Source organism: Oxyura jamaicensis, chromosome 27, assembly GCF_011077185.1.
Source record: "Oxyura jamaicensis isolate SHBP4307 breed ruddy duck chromosome 27, BPBGC_Ojam_1.0, whole genome shotgun sequence".
NCBI lineage: Eukaryota > Metazoa > Chordata > Aves > Anseriformes > Anatidae > Oxyura > Oxyura jamaicensis.
Window position 1 is genome coordinate 4046905 of NC_048919.1, and position 6900 is coordinate 4053804.

At 58.6% G+C, this 6900-nt stretch overlaps 1 long non-coding RNA gene across 1 annotated transcript; it reads left to right on the forward strand.

The window, feature by feature from the left end:
- The first annotated feature begins 3543 nt into the window (after positions 1–3543).
- LOC118178987 lies at positions 3544–4721 on the forward strand. Its single transcript, XR_004756345.1, has 3 exons — positions 3544–3726; positions 4378–4429; positions 4523–4721. It is a non-coding gene; the product is annotated as an uncharacterized LOC118178987 (long non-coding RNA).
- Positions 4722–6900: the final 2179 nt, after the last annotated feature.

Genomic DNA, 6900 nt, shown 5'->3' on the forward strand with positions numbered 1-6900 from the left:
AAACCAAACGCCTTCTCCTCACGCTGCTTTTATCTCTCCCCTCCCAGCGTGTGCAGGAGCCTCCTCGACTCGCTCCGCTCCACAGTCCCCCGACCGCCTGCTGCACCTCTGACGATTCCCCGCCGGGAATTCATCGTGACTGTTCTCATGTCAAGTCACTGCTGGATTAAACAAGGGGATTAGCATCAAGCAATTTCCCTCCCGCCCCAAGCAGGGGGGCAGGAAATACAACCGCTGCAGGTTTCTTTCTGCTCGGGCTACAGAAACTCCCTGGCGTGGGGACGGGTGATGCCAGCAGTGCCGGTGGCACGGGGGAACGTGTACCCAAGGTGCTGTGGGGACACGGGGACAACTCCTGGTCCCACTCAGAGATTGATCCTGGGCAAGTTAGAGGCTCCCTGAGGAGGCCACGAGAGCTGAGGCTGGCGAGGGGAGGCTCCCAGCTCCGCGAGGGACGCGGCCGAGCGAGCACCGGCGATTTCCTCCCCGCTGTTCCTGCGTGCCCGGGCTCAGCTGTGGCCGGCAGAGGATGAAGCAGCTTTGCAGGTGCAGGAGAAAAATCTGTCTTCCCAGCAGCTCCCAGATCTTACAGCCAGGGGAAAATGACGCAGCTCGGATCTTGACGCTGCGAACTTGGCAGCTTTTAGCCCAAGTTTCCTCCCCACCTGCGATCACAGCATCCACGGTCAGCACCGGGGCACAGCGCTGCCCTCTCAGCTGCTATTTAAATAATAATAATAACAAAAAAAACCTCTCATCCAGGGCATGTGTTGGATAAAAAGAACTGGTGCAGCTCCAGCCCTGCGCTCAGCGCAGACCTGACGGCTCTTGGGACCACAGCACCACCGGGGCTCCAGCCTGCTTCAGAGCCCCGCATCCCCCTTGGCCTAAATCTCCTCGGTTGCCTTTGTGCAAGAAGTATTTCCAGGGCAGCCAGGTCCCTGCTCGTACGTACGGGGGCCCGGCTGCGCTGTGGCTCCTCTGAGTTTGGTTTGGGCATCAGCAGACCAGGAACGGAGGGGATGCAGCACGGGGGGGGGGGGGGTGACAGCCAGGGACAGCCGCTGCAGTCTGCACGGCCCGGGGCTTGGGAGAGGACCGGGGCCGCGAAGCTGAAATATTGAAAAATCCCCAAACGAGATTTCATGCACCAAATATCGGGGCTGTGATTCTGCTGAGACCTGGCTTTATAATTGGATCTGTCAGAAACCCGTCACGCTCAATGTGCAGCTGTCAACAAGATGCGCTCTTTCTCGCTGCACGGCAAGGCTGACGCTGGTTTTCCCCCCTCTCCCCGTCCCCTTTTTGGGGTCGGATCCGTGCTGGCAGCAGGGACAGCCCTGTCCCAGGAGCCTGGAGCTGCCCCGCCAGCAGAGCCCTGTCCTGGTGGACCCCCGGAGCTGCTCGCTGCAGAGCAAAGCCCTGCAAAAGCCCCCCAGTGAGTGCACTCAGCTCAGGTGCCAGCAAACCAGGCTGGGATCCACCAGGAGAAGAAATGTAACAGGAATATGTGGTGATCCCCTTCATCGGCTGCTGTAAATCAGCTTTACAGAATTAAATGCTGACCCCGGATTCTCCTTTTCTCTCTCTCGTTCTGCTGAATTTGGGTCCTTGCTCTGGGAGCTGGGTGACTGCACTGGGTGGCTGGAGGGGGGGTGAGTTACCACATTCCTTGCTTATTGTTTGCAGGAAAAGAAAAAAAAAAAAGAAAGAAAAAAAAACACACACTTCTTCAGCTTGTGCTTCCCAGGACCCAAGCTCAGCTTCCCCCAGCCCAGCAGCCCCCAGCTCCCTGTAAACCCCAGGTCCCTGCTGTAAATCAGGGGGATCCCTGGCAGCTGGGAGGTGCTGAGAGCGGGGCTGGCTCTGCTGGGGCCACCCCTGCACATCTGCTCGGCAGCTGTCCCTGCTCCAGCACGTTCCTTGCTCCTCGCACCCACGGGGGCAGCTCTGCTGTCTCCCCCCCCCGGTGTCAAACACCGACCCCTCTGATGTGTTTTGCATCTGCTTGTGCCAGCACAACCTCCTGGATTTTCCCAGGCGGGGCACCCATCCTGGCTGCAGGACCCCAAATGCACCCAGAGGGGTCATGGCACGTCCCTGCTCCTCCTTTGCTTTGGTGGCCGTCGAGCTTTTCCTCCAGGTGCCCCCATTTCTCTCCCTGCCCCAGGGGAAGGTGTAGGGACGAGGATGGGGACAGGGACGGGGGCAGGATGATGCCGGTGGTGCCGCGGGGGTGTCAGCGAGGCGTGGGAGCCGAGCCGCCTGCGGCCACCAAGCACGCTCATGGCCCGTCTGTTCTTCGCCTGAGTAATCAAACTCTTTATGCGGTGTTTGATTAAAGGCCACAACGCATATTACCTTTGATTCTTTATTTTTTGTTCCCTTCATTTGTCCCTTGGAGACGAGGGCTGCTCCGGCAGTTATTAGTCACGAAGCCCTAACCCCGCGCTGCGTTCCTGCTATCTGAGAAATTAATTATTAATGGCGCATTAAACGGAGCCTGGAAAGGGGCCCTGGGACACTGATAATCAGAAGCTAATTGAGGAAGAAATGAGATACCGCTCCCCTTGCAGAGCGAGGGCTGTGCAGCGCTGCGATACCCAAGGTGACCCCGCTGCACCTCTCGGCCAAACGCGCCGGGCGCTGCGATGCCCAAACCCCGCTGCCGGCCCACACTGGTGTGACTGGGACATGCTGGTGTGGCCGGGGTGCTCTGCGTGGTCCTCGTGCCCTGCCGTGGCCGGGATGCTCCGCACGAGCGGTCACCGATGCTCGAGGCGCTGGGTGAAGCAGCATGGCCAGGAACGTCCCCGGGGACGCAGGGCGCCGGGACCAGCAGCAGCAGCCGTGGCAGGAGGAGCTGGAGGGGTCTGTTGCAGTCGGGGCTTTTGCACAGATTTTTGTTTCTGGGTCACCCGTGAGGCTGCAGAGAGCTGAGCCCAGCGGGCAGGACGCGCTCTTTGGTCCTAAAGAGGCTGCGGAAAGGTTCAGGGGTTCGCTTTCGTGCCTTTCGTGCCACCAGGTCCCATCCCGGTGGCAGGGGGGGGCTGGCAGGAGCCTGCAAAGCACAGGAGGGGACAGAGCTCTCCTGCCATCCTTCCCTCCCTTCTGCAATGAGGGCTGGGCGATTTCAGTCATCTTTTATTTACTTCTTTTTGACCGTTTCTCTGCACCACGGGCCCTGTCCTCACAGCTGGGGGGGGGGGGGGGAAAAAAACCCACATTTCCCCCCCCGCCCCCCCCCCCCCTTCCCCCCGGGGACCCGGGGGGGGGGGGGCACAAACACACCTGGGCAGCGGCCTCTGCTCTGCCGCTGTCCGTGGGCAGTTCCCTGCCTCAGTTTCCCCCAGCACAAACCAGCAGCGCCGAGACCCGGCTGTGGCTCCCGGCACCTCCCTGGCAGCAGAGCCGGGCGCAGCTGAGCCCCCACAGCCAGGTGAGGCCGTTTGGAGGCTCCCCACCCCGCGTGGGTGGGGGGGGGGGGGGGGGGGGGGTGCTGCTTTAAAGGCTGCTCTCCCCTGGGGGCTGCTGAGAGGGAAAATGAGAACTAGGCTTGTTCTGTAGGGAGGTGGCTGTTGCTATTGCTGGAGCAGAGCTGGCCTTGGTGACATTTTCTGAGCCCTGGAGGCAGGAGTAACCTTCAGGAGGGGGCAGGCGTGCGCTGCTCCGGTGGCACCGAGGGACTGGGGGTGGGACAGCTGTGCCCCCCAGCATCGGAACCAGGTTATTTTCCCCCCTGCCTTGTTCATCTGGCTGTCCCCTGTGAGATCTGCGATGACCCATCAGCTAGGGACCTGTGTGGGGCCACTGATGCTGCCAGCACTGAGCCCCTGCCCAGGATGAGGCCACCAGGGTCGTGGTGCTGGCTCCCAGCCGCTGTGACCCCAGGTTCTGGGGGGTCTGGTGCTGTTCTCCCCATGGTGCGGGTGCTGCCTCCTGCCCTGTGCACCTTTTCTGGGGGGTGAGCCTTGCTCTCCCTGCCCCTGGTGCCCCAGCGTGTGCTGCTCCATCGCGGTGCTCCCTTCTGGGAAGCGCCAAGATGCAGCCGGGGTTTGAAGGAAAACCGGGGAAATCTGCTGGCATCTTCAGCCCCGAATACGTGGGGGTGTTCCTAGCACGCAGCCAGCACCTGGATGTCACGGCTCTGATGCACATCCCGCTGTCCCGACCCTCCAGCCTGGAAGTTTTTGGGGTTTGAACCCAATTGTGGCTGTGGGGCTGAGTTCTGCCCAGCCGGGGCTCCCCGCATCGCACCCAAGCAGCCCCGGAGTCCTGGCATAAATATTTATGTGGTGACTCTCTTCTAAATATAAAGCTTTATCTGGAATTTCATTTAAACATTAAGTGTAGATAATTTATTTATAATTAATGTAGACATCAAGTCCCATCTCTGGAATGCCTGTGAGCTTTCATTTATAATTGGGAGGTAAGTCAGAAGCTCGAGGCTGGGCCTCTTATCAGTTTGGGTTTAATTTTCCTCCTACAGCAAATGAAGCTGCTGCAATTCATCTCTCATTAGGAGGAAGCACAAAACTCCCCTAAAATAACAGTTTTATTGGAAGCATGTAATAAACCCATCTCTGTTCCTCTCCTCGCCTTTGATAATGTTACCAGGGCTCACAGCTCCCTTCAAAGTGTTGCTCCAACTTAAAAATAAGTCTATTAAAAATTTAAAACCGCTTCTCTATACAATAAAACTTACTCCCTGCAATTATGCAGAGGGACTAGTTATCTCGCCTTTTGTAGGTTTTAATTAAAAGTTACAGCGGGAAGGGAAGAACAACTGCCATGCGCTAACAGGAGCCTGTGCCAGGGCTGAGCTACCGGAGCCTTTCCTGGCCAGGCACTGGATCGGGGGCAGCTCCGCGGCTGGGCGAGGATGTCAGGACGTGGCATTTGCACCAGGATGCTTGGGTGAGCAGCTGGGGATGAGAAATGGATGTGGGGTCCTGGGGTGCAAACGCTGCCAGCCACACCGTGGCTCTGGGTGCCTGGGTAGGGGCCGGTGGGGCCCTATTGCCCCAAATATTCTTAATTTCTAGAAATCAGCCAGCCCATCGCTCCACCAGAAGCCAGGCACTGGCTGCTGCGCTCGGAGGTCCTTGAGCCTTTCCTCGCAAAGCCGGTTACCGTGTAGCTGTGAAGCAGAGGCTTGGAGCAGCTCTCCTCCCGCCTGGATATTTCAGCAAGCTAATAAAACCATCAGCAGAGAAGGCTCAGCACCAAAAATAGCCGGCGCACGGGACGGAGCGGAGGCGGCTGCGGGAGCGAGCAGTGCCTGGGCAACCCTGTAAACACGAGAGCATCTCGCTTGGCCCCGGTGCTGGTTTTTGAAGCCATTTGATGCCCCCTGCTCCTTCCAGCTGCTGCTGGAGGAGAGGAGGGCGCGTGCTGGACCCCCTGCCTGGCTGCTGGCTCCTGTCCCCGCCGTGGGGCTTGGAGCATCCCCGCTGTGGGGCAGCCTCTGGGCTGCTCTGCCAGCCCCTGTGCCAGGTTCGGTGGCAGGAGGGAGATGGTTGCTGTAGAGGGAAGGTGGTGGCGGGGCTCAGGACACAGACGGGGATGTCCCAGCCCTCTCACCCTGTCCCTAAACGCAGCAGGAAGGTGCTGGTGCAGCCCTTGGTGATCTCCAACCCACGCACCCCAGGGTGCTCGCTGCTGTGCTGACGGCAGCACCTCACCACGGAGCGCTGAGATTCGGATAACGAGATAATTGCTCATGTACAAGGGCCTGCAAATGGAAAAGCTTAACCTTTATTATTATTATTATTATTACAGCAACTTGTAGAGAATTAAAGCCTTGGCTCCTGAGGACTGCGCGGGTTTCCCCCAAACCCAAAGGCAGGTGTGTGCCTGGGGGCCAGTGCTCTCCCGCGGAGGGGATGTGGGAAGGGAAGGGCAGGAGAAGGGCAGGGCCCCCTTTTCCAGGCTGATTTCCAGTCCAATCTCTGCCTCTATCAAGAGCCAGGTAATTTGCTAATTGGGCTAAAGGGCACAGCGCTGGCAGGAGAGCCGAGGTGCTGCTGGCACAGGTGCACTCCCTCCGTCTTACGGGCTCATGGCATTTCCAAGCGGTGGTGGAGCAGCCCCTGTCCTCCTACCTGTGTCCCCACCACGATGGCACCCAGCACGGGCCACCCTGGGGACACCACGGGAGCTTTGACAGACACCCTGCAGCCCAGCAAAGTTGTCTTTAACCAGTTCTGGCTAGAGAAGATCGTCTTCCTGACTCGTCTCCCTATTGCCTCCCCTTTCTCCAGGCTGGGAAGATTCATTGATCTGGATTTGAAACATTTATGAAATTTTTATGGGCTTTTGCAAAGATTTTAATTCCCTGACAGTGCTGCTCTCACCAAAAAATATACGTATATTTATGGCTCAATGAGCAATTATAGGCTTAACAGCTGCTGAACGGCCGCAGCAGCTGCGGGAGCAGCTTGGCACAGCTCAGCACCGTGGCCGAGGAGCCAGGGAGGGTTCCTGGAAAGCGGCGCTGGGACGGAGCCCTCCCAGGACCAGGGCTGTGGGACCTGTGCTGGGTTCCCCATCCCTGGGCAGCAGCAGCACGTCCCCTCCTCTGCCCACCCGTCCCCTCCATGTCTGGGTACCGAGCAGCCCGTGGCTGTCCTCAGATGATTTGGGATGATTTTGGGACGCGGATCATAGAGTCATAGATTCAGCTAGGTTGGAAAAGGTCTTCAAAATCAGCTCCAGCCCTCAGCCTGAGCTACCGAGCCCCATCACTAAGCCGTGTCCCTTAAAAAAAGAAATCAGGGATGGGGACTCTCCTGGGCAGCCCCTTCAGATGCTTCCACCCTCTCCATAAAGAAATTCTTCCAAATCCAAACCTCCCCTTGTGTGACGTGGGACCATTAATGCTGCTGGGGGCCTGGGGCT